Below are 15,969 nucleotides of genomic sequence, written 5' to 3' on the forward strand. Positions count from 1 at the left end.
TTTTAGACAAGTTAGTCTCCCTTGAAAACGAATGGCGAGACGACGTCACGTAGTGGCGTTAACTCGCTCTGCCCCGCTTACTATGTGTGCGACAATGTTTCTATACTGTTAAGGTGGGAAACATCTTCCGTATGACACATGATAAATATTTTATTTATTTATTTAGTCATACTGGTTATCTTTTTATAAAATATTTATATTTATTTATTTATTTATTTATTTATTTATTTATTTATTTATTTATTATTTAATCATTATTCTCTCTTGGTTATTCATAGATTGTAGATAGCTGAGCATTCAATCATTTGTGAGCTTAACGCCCCCATTACCCACGATGGTTTCCTGAATAATAAAAGGGCAAAAGGTTTGAAATTCATTTAGTAAAGCAATGAAGGGGGCTAGTTGGTGAACGTTCATGGTTATATGGCTATCAGTTTCACAAACACGATATTAAGGAAGGTCAGGACGTGGACGGACGTAGCGCTACGTCCGTCCAAGTCCTGTCCTTCCTTAATATCGTGTTTGTAAAACTGAGCGCAATATAACCATGTATGAAATACAAAATCAATAAATATGCGTGTAATGCGGAGTGTTCTGTTTAGTGAAATAACTCGTGCTTGGGGCTTGAATAGTAGCGTCTCAGATCATTTGAAATCTTCTTTGTTTCGGTTTTTCATCGGGCGTTGAGCAATGAACTTTGCCTCCCCGGTGTCCCCAGTGATCGAAACAAGCCCCATAGATTATTTTCCACAAACTAAGGGGAAGGTCCGTGCAACGTCCATGTGAAGCTCAAACTATGTGGCCTAAATACGGCTTTTACAGTAAATTGTCTATCCAAGTGCTCAAGTGTTTTGCGCATGCAAACTTTTGTCAGTAGTCTGCTGTAAATACAAATGCCCCCAAGACCAAGTTAAACTACCTTCGAAAGAACTCCATTGCAAATTTGTCTCTCAAGACGAACAGATGTGCGGTAATTACTACCACTCGTAAAAAAATGGACAGTCACTCAAGTATCCTTTCGAGATTTGAATTCGAAAGCACAATGACTTCACTAAATTATGAAGCCTTTGCCCGCACAATTTGCAATAACGTATGCCTTTTACGACCTTCGCAAAAGAACTACTAAAAATTATGGGGTTTTAGGCGCCGAAACCACTTTCTGATTATAAGGTACACCGTACTGGTGGACTCCGGAAATTTGGTCCACCTGGGGTTCTTTAACGTGCACCTACATCTAAGTACACGGGTGTTTTCGCATTTCGCCCCATCGAAATGTGGCCGCCGTGGCCGGGAATCGATCCGGCGACCTCGTGCTTAGCATCCCAACACCATACCCACTAAGCACAATAGAAAAGCCATACAAGCGATGCGGGAAATTAGTAGCATTTTTATAAGCAACACGAGACTTTCGTCAGCTCCCCTGTCGTAACTACATATGTCAGCAAGGTCAATGTCATCGAAATTATAGCGAACGTTATGGCAGACTTGTGCGCCAAGATAAATGCATGTGCATCAAACTACACCGTTGTAAAAAAAAAAGTAAAAGCATATGCTAGCAAGGGCTCGAACGTGTCACGCTTCCGTTTTCGGTGTTGTTTTCCTATGCCTCTTAGAACTCCGCATTAGAAAAAAATTTATACTTTTGTGAAAATGCGGAAAATGTTGTCGTCCCTGTGTCCCACAATTTGAGCTTTAGTTGTTATAGAAGGGGCGGGAAAAATAATTACTCGATACTCGTCCTCGAGGCTTTCTTTTCCATGCGTATTACAATATTCGCTTAAAGGGAAGCTGAAGAGTCTGTCGAATTCAATAAGACGCTCATATACGGATGCGGCAACCTTATAAACTATGCACGTAAAATTTTGGGCGGGATTTTTCACTTAGGAACGACGTAATCGCCGGTTCAAAATTGGAGGACCCTTAAGCTTCGCCTTCAAGAGTGGAACGCGATAGCGTTATCGCACCCCGTTCGCGCCGCCTACTCAAACGCGCTACGCCAGCCAAACGTCGCGATCGGCACAGATAGCCGGGCCCCGACGCACCATGAAGGCGGACGCGATCATGGGGCGAGTGGCGCGCCACGTTTCGGGGCAGCGCCGTACATTGCGAGGAGGGGGTCTTCTGTGTTTGCCGCAAGATGGCTCTGCGTGTGCGCAGAGCGCAGAAGAAATGTAGCGGAAACGTACTTCGCTCCTCGTGAAACTGCGACTTCTGTAAATTACACGGTCATAACTACCGATATACACCGCAGTACAACTTTCTACGGCACGTTTCTAAGGCAACACCGCATTCACTAGAGGCGATTTTGTCCCGTTTTGAAGGAACGAACTCGTGGCTGAGTGGTAGCGTCCCCGTCTCACACTCCGGCGACCCTGGTTCGATTCTCGATTTTTATTTATGAAGTGCCTTCTGGGATTTATCGCTCACGGCCAACGCCGCTGACGCCGACACCGACGCCGACGACACCGGCTTTTCTGCGATACGAGCTCCTTAACGCTGTCGCGTTAAAATTGCGCTGTCGCTCCGCCCCCCGTCGAGCGCCGCGCTCTGCTGCTGACACAGACGATGGTAGCGGAGACCGGAAACCACGGCGTAGTGACGTCGGGACTGACGTTCCGCTCCTTCGCAGTCTCCGCGACCGTGCCTGACCGCGCCTGTTCCTGCGTGCGTGCCGTCATAATCTGCCTCCCTCAAGCCTGCATTTGTTTGTGTGTATGTAGAGTGGTAGTTGACGTGCGCAGCATCAATTGAAGTGGTGGGCCGAACATGCGGACGTTCTGTGCAGCCTACGGTTGCACAAACACCAGCGGCTGCGATGATGTTCCGATGTTCCAATACTTCCCGCAAGACAAGAAGTTTGCAGCTAAGTGGGAGGTTGCTGTGAATCGAAAGAATTCCAAGCGCTCAAGGACAACAGTGCTGTGCTCTAACCACTTCCGTTACGACGATTACTACCAGAGTTTATCAATAATGCTTGAATGAGTGAGAGTACGACTTTCTACTAGCAGGCTTTCTAAACGCAGCGCGAAAAGGTCGGGGCAACGAACGCACAAACGCGGGACGGATGCGGGCGGGAGGATGCTAACTGGTCTTGGAAGAAGTTATGAATGCACGAACTCGTCCAAACCTGGATTTTGATTTATTGCTAGCTCCTTCGTGTTAGCACGGTGAACGGAAGGTACATGTTCATCTCCCACCCTTGACACAGGTTTGGTCGCAAACCTCCGTTAATTTTCTATTCGCACGTGTGTTGTGAAACAGCCAACATGCAGCTACCATAATGCAGTGCAAGTTTAAAGTTTTCATGTGTTTGAAAGCCGGCGCACGCCAGGAGGCTGCGCTCCCCCTCGCCCACAGAGAAACCAGATGTCTCACGTAGCCGACGGAATTTGCCGCCTTTATGGCTCCGGTTACGGTTAGGGTGCGGATGGCGCGTTGATGAAGGCCACTACACGTGCTACAAGAGCTGGAAAACTTTTCCCGCATGTAAACCGTCTGTGTAGATTGCCGACAGCTTTGGGGCAGCGCGCAAATGCCGACGATCGCATCCCTGCTTACGCTCCACGAGGAGGCATGCAGGAACACAACACTACAGTTGTTTGCCCGGAAACGAACGCACTGGATCGCTGATAACAGCTTTGCAAAAAGCATACTCACCAAAGAACATTTTTAACACGAGGAGAGAGTAGTGCTTGCTACCAGCATTTTTTGCTTCTTGGAGAGGCCGGCTACGTATACATACATGTACGGAGCAACGCCGAACTCCTCAGAGAAACGCAAGCTCTCAAAATTTACCATTACCGTCTCACCAAGCCACAAAGCCAAACCACCTTGCACCGTGCTTCATGTGTAGCGGCAGCAGTCGGTCCGGACGAACACCATTGTTGTGGTCACGAAGCGCCCGACTAATCACAGGCTGAAACTACGCGCGCGAGCTGCCCCGAGTCTACTGCTGCACTTTTCGTCGAAATAAAATCTGTTTGCGCTTTCTTTCGCTCAATTTTGATGCGATATTCGAATTCCGGGGGTTGAAGACCATGACGTGCTGCTCTTCACTCATTTTTCTGGAAAAGCTTTCCGCTTCCCTGTAATATCCTCGCTTAGACCAAATGTACATTTGTTTATGCTAGGTGACAGTACGGTAGAAGTAATGGCTGATGGGTGACGTGTGAACGAACTTGAAAGTGAATATGGCAAGTGGCGCCTTGGCAATAAATTACCTGTTGGAGGGCTTTCAACAGTTATGAAGCGGTCTAATGAGACGCACCTAATTTAGGCTGTTACTGTGGCAGAACTTTAAATTGAACATAGGTAAAATTTTGCAAGAATCCCTGTGAGGCTGTGACAAATTTCTGCAGGAAAATACATGTTGTAGATATGCCAAACTTTTGTAAGAAAAAAAAAAACGTTTCGTAATCAAGTGTTGGAAAGGATCGTTCGACCCCATCAACTTATATTTCGAACTGACTCGCTGTAACTGTAAGTCACGACATATTTATATTTCGCCGTAAGAGGAACTACGCTTAGTACAGTTTGCGCTAAATTTTCTCGCTGACAGCCAAATGAGACGCGCCAGAGTATTTAATGGACCGTCGTTTTTCTTTCGAAATTTTAAGTGATCATGTGACTCGTAGTTGCTTTCTCCGGTACCCTAAGTGGACAAATCAAGATATCATCATCATCATCATCATCATCAGCCTAGTTACGCCCACTGCAGGGCAAAGGCCTCTCCCATACTTCTCCAACTACCCCGGTCATGTACTAATTGTGGCCATGTTGTCCCTGCAAACGTCTTAATGTCATCTGCCCACCTAACTCTCTGCCGCCCCCTGCTACGCTACCCTTCTCTTGGAATCCAGTCCGTTGCTCTTAGTGACCATCGGTTATCTTCCCTCCTCATTACATGTCCGGCCCATGCCCATTTCTTTTTCTTGATTTCAACTAAGATGTCGTTTACCCGCGTTTGTTGCCTCACCCAATCTGCTCTTTTCTTATCCCTTAACGTTACACCCATCATTCTTCTTTCCATAGCTCGTTGCGTCGTTCTCAATTTCAGCAGAACCCTTTTCGTAAGCCTCCAGGTTTCTGCCCCATATGTGAGTACTGGTAACACACAGCTGTTGTACACTTTCCTTTTGAGGGATAGTGGCAACCTACTGTTCATGATTTGAGAATGCCTACCAAACGCACCCCAACCCATTCTTATTCTTCTGGTTATTTCAGTCTCATGATCCGGATCCGTGGTCACTACCTGCCCTAAGTAGATGTATTCCCTTACCACTTCCAGTGTTTCGCTACCTATCGTAAACTGCTGTTCTCTTCCGAGACTGTTAAACAGTACTTTTGTTTTCTGCAGATTAATTTTCAGACCCACCCTTCTGCTTTGCCTCTCCAGGTCAGTGAGCATGCATTGCAATTGGTCTCCTGAGTTACTAAGCAAGGCAATATCATAAGCGAATCGCAAGTTGCTAAGGTATTCTCCATCAACTTTTATCCCCAATTCTTCCCACTCCAGGCCTCTGAATACCTCCTGTAAACATGCTGTGAATAGCATTGGAGATATCGTATCTCCCTGTCTGACGCCTTTCTTTATAGGGATTTTGTTGCTTTCTTTGTGGAGGACTACGGTGGCTGTGGAGCCGCTATAGATATCTTCCAGTATTTTTACATATGGCTCAACTACACCCTGATTCCGTAATGCCTCCATGACTGCTGAGGTTTCGACTGAATCAAACGCTTTCTCGTAATCAATGAAAGCTATATATAAGGGTTGGTTATATTCTGCACATTTCTCTATCACTTGATTGATAGTGTGAATATGGTCTATTGTTGAGTAGCCTTTACGAAATCCTGCCTGGTCCTTTGGTTTACAGAAGTCTAAGGTGTTCCTGATTCTATTTGCGATTACCTTAGTAAATACTTTGTAGGCAACGGACAGTAAGCTGATCGGTCTATAATTTTTCAAGTCTTTGGCGTCCCCTTTCTTATGGATTAGGATTATGTTAGCGTTCTTCCAAGATTCCGGTACGCTCGAGGTTATGAGGCATTGCGTATACAGGGTGGCCAGTTTCTCTAGAACAATCTGACCACCATCCTTCAACAAATCTGCTGTTACCTGATCCTCCCCAGCTGCCTTCCCCCTTTGCATAGCTCCTAAGGCTTTCTTTACTTCTTCTGGCGTTACCTGTGGGATTTCGAATTCCTCTAGGCTATTCTCTCTTCCACTATCGTCGTGGGTGCCACTGGTACTGTATAAATCTCTATAGAACTCCTCAGCCACTTGAACTATCTCGTCCATATTAGTAACGATATTGCCGGCTTTGTCTCTTAACGCACACATCTGATTCTTGCCTATTCCTAGTTTCTTCTTCACTGTTTTTAGGCTTCCTCCGTTCCTGAGAGCCTGTTCAATTCTATCCATATTATAGTTCCTGATGTCCGCTGTCTTACGCTTGTTGATTAACTAAGAAAGTTCTGCCAGTTCTATTCTAGCTGTAGGATTAGAGGCTTTCATACATTGGCGTTTCTTGATCAGATCTTTCGTCTCCTGCGATAGCTTACTGGTTTCCTGTCTAACGGCGTTACCACCGACTTCTATTGCGCACTCCTTAATGATGCCCATGAGATTGTCGTTCATTGCTTCAACACTAAGGTCCTCTTCCTGAGTTAAAGCCGAATACCTGTTCTGTAGTTTGATCCGGAATTCCTCTAGTTTCCCTCTTACCGCTAACTCATTGATTGGCTTCTTGTGTACCAGTTTCTTTCGTTCCCTCCTCAAGTCTAGGCTAATTCGAGTTCTTACCATCCTGTGGTCACTGCAGCGTACCTTGCCGAGCACGTCTACATCTTGAATGATGCCAGGGTTCGCGCAGAGTATGAAGTCGATTTCATTTCTAGTCTCACCATTCGGGCTCCTCCACGTCCACTTTCGGCTAACCCGCTTGCGGAAAAAGGTATTCATTATACGCATATTATTCTGTTCTGCAAACTCTACTAATAATTCTCCTCTGCTATTCCTAGAGCCTATGCCATATTCCCCCACTGACTTGTCTCCAGCCTGCTTCTTGCCTACCCTGGCATTGAAGTCGCCCATCACTATAGTGTATTTTGTTTTGACTTTACCCATCGCCGATTCTACGTCTTCATAAAAGCTTTCGACTTCCTGGTCATCATGACTAGATGTGGGAGCGTAGACCTGTACAACCTTCATTTTGTACCTCTTATTAAGTTTCACAACAAGACATGCCACCCTCTCGTTAATGCTATAGAATTCCTGTGTGTTACCAGCTATTTCCTTATTAATCAGGAATCCGACTCCTAGTTCTCGTCTCTCCGCTAAGCCCCGGTAACACAGTACATGCCCGCTTTTTAGCACTGTATATGCTTCTTTTGTCCTCCTAACCTCACTGAGCCCTATTATATCCCATTTACTACCCTCTAATTCCTCCAATAACACTGCTAGACTCGCCTCACTAGATAGCGTTCTAACGTTAAACGTGGCCAGGTTCAGATTCCAATGGCGGCCTGTCCGGAGCCAGGTATTCTTAGCACCCTTTGCAGCGTCACACATCTGACCGCCGCCGTGGTCAGTTGCTTCGCGGCTGCTGGGGACTGAGGGCCGGGGTTCGATTGTTGTATTCATATAGGAGGTTGTGGCCAAGTACTGCACCAGGGTGGCCAATCCTGCTCTGGTGAGAGAGTGCGTTACCGGTTCTGGTCACCGGGATCAGGCCGCACTCCAGGCCTGTTTGTGCAATTTTCTCAACACACGTTTTTTTTTTGTATTTTCCGGTGGAGAATAGCGCGGCACCGGGATTTGAATCACGGTCCTCTTGCACTGGAGACGGATACTCTACCGTCCCCGTAGGAGTTAAATTAAAAATTAATTTATGGGGTTTTACGTGACAAAACCACTTTCTGATTATGCACGCCGTAGTGGAGGACTCCGAAAATTTCGACCACCTGGGGTTCTTTAACGTGCACCTAATTCTAAGTACACGGGTGTTTTCGCATTTCGCCCCCATCGAAATGCGGCCGCCGTGGTCGGGGTCCGATCCCGCTACCTCGTGCTCAGCAGTCTAACACCATAACCACTGAGCAACCACGGCGGGTCCCGCAGGAGTTGTACGCCTCATTTAACCTACAGTGGTGCCCTACTTGGTCAGTCAAGGTGGACCAATCTGAGCTCCGTTATACCGCATGGATGGCACTCGGCTAGAGAACCTGGTATTTATGACCTGCACATGTGAGTGTGAGGCCATACATATTTGAAGATCTATATCTTTCTTTTTTTTTTAGGAGGGTTCCCGTACAGTGATAAAATAAAGGAAAAGACATTAAAAGAAAGAAAAAAAAAAGAAAGAAAAAGGGGCGGAAAAAAAAAAAGGAACATAACAGGTGATTTGAACTCGTGACCCTTCGATGTTGCCCGGAAAGATAGCTCAGTCGGTTGGTTCGTCAGGCCCCAGGCTACTTTCAAGCGCCACAGCTCCTGCTCCGAGCCTCACACTTACGTGCAAAGAGACTCACGTTGTCCGAGTAGTTGGAAGGCATACTTTCTAGGAAAAATGGCCGCTCAAGGAGAAGAGCGAACTCGAGCGGCTTTAGAGGCTAGGAAAACTGCCTTAAAATATTTAGACTTGAGGGAAAGCTTCGTTAACAAACTATAACACGGCAATCAGCACTCGAATACGACGAGAGAAATTACTGAGACGTGGAAAATTCGCTTGAAAAAAAATCTGGTTTGCTAGACAAATGCTTGTGTGTATTGAACCTCTTAAAAGATGAGGGGTGAAATATGCGCTCACCGAGAGGGCATCTTCAGCACGAGACATCCACAAGGCACCTTACAGAGATGTGGAGAGCTTCGCGGCCGGAACGAAGCCTCCCCTCTCCGCCGGCCAAGAGGGGGAAACGCGCTTTCCGATCGCTCAAGGTTGCGCGGACAAAGCATAACTCTAGCGTCTAGGAAAAGCTTCAATCTTGATCGAAAATCAAGATATAGCTTGTTTATATTTCCCGGAAATGGGAGCCTTATTATGGGTAATCCATAAGAAAAGTTCGAAGTGTGCAGATAAAATACTGCCTTTGCAGTAAGCTACGTATGCACGTGACAAGGTCGTTTGTAAGTGCAATATTTATTTAACGAACGCAGTAACATACAGAGAAAAATTCGCCACTAAAGCCACGCTGCCTCCACTAGAACCCCCATCGCGACAATACACGCGACAATATACGCGATAAATTTCGTGATCAGGAATAGTATCGTGCAAGAAGGTCTCACGAATGCATAAACATGCGGATGATATAAGAGCACGAGCGATTCAAATACATCGATTTTATTTAGTATATTCCTAGCCTTAAAAAGACTAGGCCCAGGTGCGGCGTCTTCAATTACTAGGCCGGAACTGATAAGGCGCCCTTTTTATGCCTATCTGTACGCACATCTACTGCCGTCTTACACATAACATTGTTCATGTATACCGATCTTTAACGCACCATATTTACCTTTTTGGCGTCCTCCTTGTCTGGCTTTTGGAGTGCTCCAATGTTGTTCCCCATTCCAACCGTAGAAGCGCAACAGTCGTTCTTGATGTAAATATGTGAGCCTTTAAATTTTTGAGCACTGAGCAGCACTGCTTTCATTTAGCCTATGGTCTTGGAAAAGAAAATTACTTGGCCGCTTTCTTCCTTGAGTTCCACTCTAATAAATGCCACTAATCTACTAGCAGCTGACGCCTTGCTTCCCCTGAAAGCGTGAAATAGGTTCTTATTCATATTGTTAGGCAAAGCAGCGTCATATTTATCAGAATAGCCCACAACACCAAATATTATCAGCTCTTTTCGCCTCCTGTAATTTTCCAGTTGAACGGGCTTTTCATAGGCCGATTATTGACTTTCTGATATTTTTCCAAATGTCACCCCCAATCAGAGGTTGTAATGATCATTTGATACTCCATTTTGCGCTCTGGAATATGTCAAAAATTATTTCAAATTTCTGAAACGCTGGGCGTAATTGAATTGACAGTAGCAAGGCTAGAGGCGCACCATGAGCGTCATAATAGAAGCGATAGAGAGCAGTCTAGCGGCAGTTGTCGCCACATACAGTAGTTGTTTTAATTGTGGGAATATGGCATGTCGCTACACTTTTTGTGTAAAACTCACATTATAGTGTATACAGGCATCGTAAAATTTGTCTCATGACGCCCGCATATATTGGATTGAGTGATCATACGTTTCTGGACTGTTTCTCGCTCCCCGCAGGGGCGTCTGCGTCAGCAGCCGTTTGGTGCGTTGCGACACCACGTACCCGAGCACATGAGGGTTGGACCCTCCCGCGTGTAGCCGTGCGCGGCTTAGCCGTGCCCGGGGAAAAGGGGATCCTGGGGTTTGACTGATGCCGGGTTTTCGGACCTTTAAGGCCCCCCGGCGGAGGTAACACACCTCTTTGGCTTCTGCTTCACGTAGACGGCACCCGCGGACTGACCCACCCAGGGGAAATCGGCAGTCGCCTCTTCCTGTCTCTCTCTCTCTCCTCAAACCTTCGACTTTATCTCTCACTTTTTGATCTTTCCTGCCTTCTTCTCTTTTCCATTTACTTCCTTTCTCCACGGCGGCAAGGGTTAACCTTGTGTATGTGCCCTCCCTTGGGTATAATATATTAGGTTATAGTGGCAATGTACGGCTGGCACCTGCAGCCTTACGCGTTAAGTGCTGCAGCGTCCCCTAGTTGGGCTCCGTGGTGGGTGGCAGCCATTGCTGCCGAAAACGAAGTAGCATACTATGGGAACACCCGCATTTCCCCGCCTACTTGATCGTCACCCTCAGAAGAGGGGGCGCACCGATGACTTAAGTACATGTTTGACCCGCACAAAAGAGACATACCCGAAATACCATGTTGTACATAGTGAGAACGCTGCAAAACAGGCCAGGCTTATTTCACCATTCATAGTTTCAAAATCCTTGACCGACACCTTAGGGTCAGGTTATAAGCTGTCGAAAATGGCAAGCGGAGACCTACTTCTTGAGATCCCTCAGAAAAATCAGTACGAGAGGCTAGGCAGTCTGGTGACATTTGGTAACATACCAGTTTCTGTTACACCACAGCGATCAATGAATAGCTCACGCGGAGTTGTGTCAGAGGCAGACCTTCAGGATTTAACAGAAGCTGAACTCCTGGAAGGGTGGAAAGATCAAAATGTGGCCGATGTAAAACGTATTATCCTTAGAAGAGACAACAAAGAAATTCCAACCAAACACCTCGTCTTAACATTTGCAACTAGCGTTCTGCCGGAAACCATTCAAACGGGGTATATTAGGCTAACTGTCCGACCATATATTCCCTACCCTAGACGTTTTTTCCAATGCCAAAGGTTCGGCCACGGCTCGCAGAGGTGCCCTAGTCAAGTAACTTGTGCAAAGTGTGGAGTGCAGGGCCACCCCTCCGACAATTGCAGTGGCACACCTCACTGTGTGAACTGCAGTGGTGACCATCCAGCTTACTCACGCTCCTGTCCGAACTGGAAGAAAGAAAAAGATATAATCACCCTTAAAGTGAAGGAAAATATTTCGTTTAAGGAAGCCCGTAAACGGTGCTCACCTTTCTACACCACACCTTATGCTGATGCGGTGCGTCGGGGGGCAGCGTCGCAGCAGTCATTGCCAAGTGCCCAGCCCGCGTACAGCGAGCATGTACCTTTGGCTACTGCCGCCAGGGTGGACGTAGGTAAGCCTACGCCATTCAACAAGCAAACAGGCCAGGCTACCTTTGGGTTGCCGGCCCCACAAGAGTTATCTGCGGCAACCTGCGCTACGCGCAGCGATCCCGCAGGACCGATAGCGGCCACGAAGATAGGCGCAGCTGAGGCTGCCTCAACCCCCCCGGCCCCTTCCAGCGCTGGCAACAGCCGGCGCAGCCAAATCCCACGGGGAGCCCCATCGACTTCCGGGCTGGTGGGCGCAGCGGTCTTGCCTTCCGATGTGAGACTCTCTCGAAAAACCTCTCGCTCGCAAGAGCGCGTGTCCGGCGCCTCACAAGAGGCAATGGACACAACACGTATCCTCACGGCGCACCAGGCGTCTAAGGAGCGGCGAGGTTCCCTCGAACGCTTCATAAAAGGCAAAACCCCGGTTACAGGGCCTCGAAAGAGCTCTGTAATCTAAGGCATCTCTTCCGTTTCCGTACACACAGCAACTATTTACTTCCAATGTGGATACATAAATTATTCAATGGAACGTCAGAGGTCTCCTTAGAAACCTTGATGATGCACAAGAACTCATCGACCAACACAATCCAAAAGTGCTGTGTTTACAGGAAACACACCTAAAACCAAAACACACAAATTTCTTTCGACAGCACGTTACTTTTCGCAAAGATCACGATGATGCTACCGCATCACCGGGCGGTGTTGCCATTGTAATTCAAAAAAACCATAGCGTGTCAACGTTTACAGCTACGAACGGCCCTCGAAGCAGTGGCGGTTCGAGTTGTCCTGCTAAACAAACTCATCACTATTTGTTCGGTGTACATACCCCACATTACAAATCAAACAAACCTGAATTTCGCTCCTTTATAGATGAATTGCCAGAACCTTATGTTGTTCTTGGCGACTTCAATGCACACAGCACCTTGTGGAGGGACTCTCGTAACGATGCGCGAGGTCGTCTTGTTGAACAGTTCCTGTTTTCTTCTGGAGCGTGCTTCTAAATAAGAAAGATCCCACATATTACTCTCTTGCAAATAGAACCTTTTCGTCAATAGATCTTAGTATAGTTTCCGCGTCTATAATGCCCGAACTCGAATGGGAAGTTACGAGCAATCCTTACGGGAGCGATCACTTCCCCGTATTGCTAAGAACATCTAAAGAAAATGAATTTCCTCCACTAGCTCCTAGGTGGAAGAGAGATACAGCCGACTGGAAGAAATTTCCAACTCTCACTACCATCTTATGGGCTGATATGTTTTCTTTAGAAATCGATGCTGCTGTGGAGTATTTTACAGCGTTCATAATAGATGCCGCATCTAAATGCATATCTGAAGGTAGTGGCTTGGCATGCAGACGGCGTGTCCCGTGGTGGAACGACGAATGTAGGATCGCTCGTAAGAAACAGAACAAAGCGTGGGGCCTGCTACGCGCTTCCCCCACTGCAGAGAGTCTTATCAACATTAAGAAAGTAAAGTCCCAATGCAGGAGAACTCGCAGGCAGGCCAGAAGAGAAAGCTGGCAGAACCTTTTATTGAGTGTTAACTAGTTTACAGATGAGACCAAGTCTGGAACAGGGTAAATAGAATTAGAGGTCGACCAGCGTATTCACTCCCTCTGGTAAATGCACAGGGCGATACACTGCAAGATAACAAGATCAGGCAGACTCAATTGGGGAACACTTTGAGAGCGTGTCAAGTTCCACCAATTATTCAAAACCCTTTCTCAAATATAAACAAATAGAAGAATGCAAGCCACTCATAAGAAAGTGTCAGCAGAATGAAGCGTTCAACCGTCGTTTGAGTATTGCAGAGTTGAGAGCTGCTTTGAGCGCATGCAAGAGCTCTGCACCGGGATTTGATAGAATCATGTATGAAATGCTCAAAAACTTACACAATGACACGCAAGTTAGACTACTTACACTTTTCAACACTGTCTGGGACGCAGGGTACCTTCCAACGGCATGGAAAGAAACCCTTGTGGTCCCTGTTTTGAAACAAGGGAAAGACTCTTCCTCAGTGGCAAGTTACCGCCCGATAGCCCTCACAAGCTGCATGTGTAAGGTATTTGAAAAAATGATAAATCGGCGACTCATCCATTTCCTTGAACAAAACAAAATGCTTGATGCCTATCAGTGTGGCTTCCGAGAAGGGCGCTCCACAACCGACCATCTTGTACGTATTGCAGGACATATTCGTGACGCGTTTGTACACAAACAGTTTTTCTTTTCTATATTCCTCGATATGGAGAAGGCGTAGGATACAACATGGCGCTACGGAATCTTCAGAGATTTGTCAGAAATGGGCATTCATGGTAATATGCTAAACGTCATAAAAAGCTACTTATCCAATCGTACCTTCCGGGTAAAAGTCAGTAATGTGCTGTCACGTCCTATTACACAAGAAACTGGTGTACCCCAGGGAGGTGGGCATGCTCAGTTGCACACTCTTTATTGTTAGGATGACAACACTTCGTGCTTCCTTACCACCGGCCATTTTTTATTCCGTCTATGGGGACGACATTAAAATAGGTTTCAAATCCTGTAACCTCGGAGTATGCGAGAGCCAGGTACAGCATGGTTTGAACAAGGTGTCAGGGTGGGCAGAGAAAAATGGATTTAAAGTCAATCCTCAAAAGACTTCTTGTGTTCTGTTTACAAGAAAGATAGAGGCCTGGTTCCGGATCCTTGCTTAGAGATGTGTGGACAACAGACACCTGTAAACAAAGAGCACAAATTTCTAGCTGTTATACTCGACAATAGACTCACATTCGTCTCACACATTAATCATCTTAAAGAAAAATGTCTGAAAACAACGTAAAGAAACGTCTATCCCAGACTACGTGTGGTAGTGACAGGAAGTGCTTAATAAATCTCTATAAGAGCCTGATTCGGTCACGATTAGATTACGGTGCCGTTGTATATAACTCTGCCGCCACGAGCGCGCTAAAGATGCTAGACCCTGTTCACCGCCTAGGTATCCGCTTAGCCACGGGCGCTTTCAGAACAAGCCCGATTGAAAGCTTATACGTCGAATCGAATGAGTGGTCACTCCACCTGCAGAGATCGTACATCAGCTTTACGTATTTCCTCAAAGTGCGCTCTAATCTTCAACATCCATGTTTTGGCACCGTTACCGATATGACGTGCGCTACACTTTTCAGCAATCGCCCCTCTATAAGGCAGCCTTTCTCGCTGCGTATGAAGGAGCTTAGCGATGAAATGCATGTCCCACTCCTCGAGCATCGCTTAATCCACCTAACCAAGCTCTTACTTCCTTGGGAGTGGCAGTTGATACAACGTGACATATCCTTTATAAAAGTTACCAAGCACGCTCCTGAGGCCGAAATCCGAATGCATTTCCTAGAACTTCAGTACAAGCACTCCTGCGCAGAGTTCTACACAGACGCTTCGAAATCTAATGCCGGGGTATCCTATGCAGCCGTCGGCCCATGGTTTTTGGAATCCGATGTACTGCATCCGGAAACAAGTATCTTTACGGCCGAGGCCTACGCATTACTCTCTGCTGTGAAGCATATAAGAAAATCAAAACTTCCAAAAGCAGTGAACTATACAGACTCTCTAAGCGTCGTGAAAGCCTTAATGTCACTCAGAAAACATAAAAATCCCGTATTTAATGAACTATATTCGGTCTTGTGTAAAGCGTACTCATCTAACCAGAATATCATAATATGCTGGGTCCCTGGCCATAGGGGAATCGAAGGTAACGTTCTAGCGGACGAGATGGCCACGTCAATCACATCGCAAGCTTTTAACCCTATTGCTGATGTGCCTGTCACCGATCTGAGGCCTTTCTGACGGAATAGACTGCGAAACCATTGGCAGTGCACGTGGGACGCGCAAACAAATAACAAACTGCACGTTATAAAGCCACAGTTAGGTTTTTGGCCCTCCCCAACAAGATCTCGGCGAACAGATGTCCTATTCTGTCCCCTCAGAATAGGACGCACATTTGGCACCCATAATTATCTGCTTACTGGAAGTGAACCTCCAACCTGTGGTAGATGAGGGGAGAGGCTGACTGTGCTTCACGTCCTTCTGGAGTGTCGGGAAGCAGAATCTGAAAGAATGAGAAATTTTTTCTTAGCATACAGGCAGCACATTCCTCTTCATCCTGTAATGTTCCTCGGTCCAGAACCGCTTTTTAATACAGACACAGTCCTAGGTTTTCTAAGAGATGTGGTGTTACATGTTATTAGTCCCATGCATTCGTAGCGCTTCCTCTCCTTAGAGGATGCCGCTGGGATA

At 46.5% G+C, this 15,969-nt stretch overlaps 1 protein-coding gene across 1 annotated transcript in view; it reads left to right on the top strand.

Annotated features, from left to right (window-relative positions):
• The window catches only part of LOC129388308 (uncharacterized), a 238,866-nt gene that overhangs the window by 146,347 nt on the left and 76,550 nt on the right, over positions 1-15,969 (top strand). The window lies entirely within an intron of this gene.

Source organism: Dermacentor andersoni, chromosome 10 (genome assembly GCF_023375885.2).
Source record: "Dermacentor andersoni chromosome 10, qqDerAnde1_hic_scaffold, whole genome shotgun sequence".
Classification (NCBI taxonomy): Eukaryota; Metazoa; Arthropoda; class Arachnida; order Ixodida; family Ixodidae; genus Dermacentor; species Dermacentor andersoni.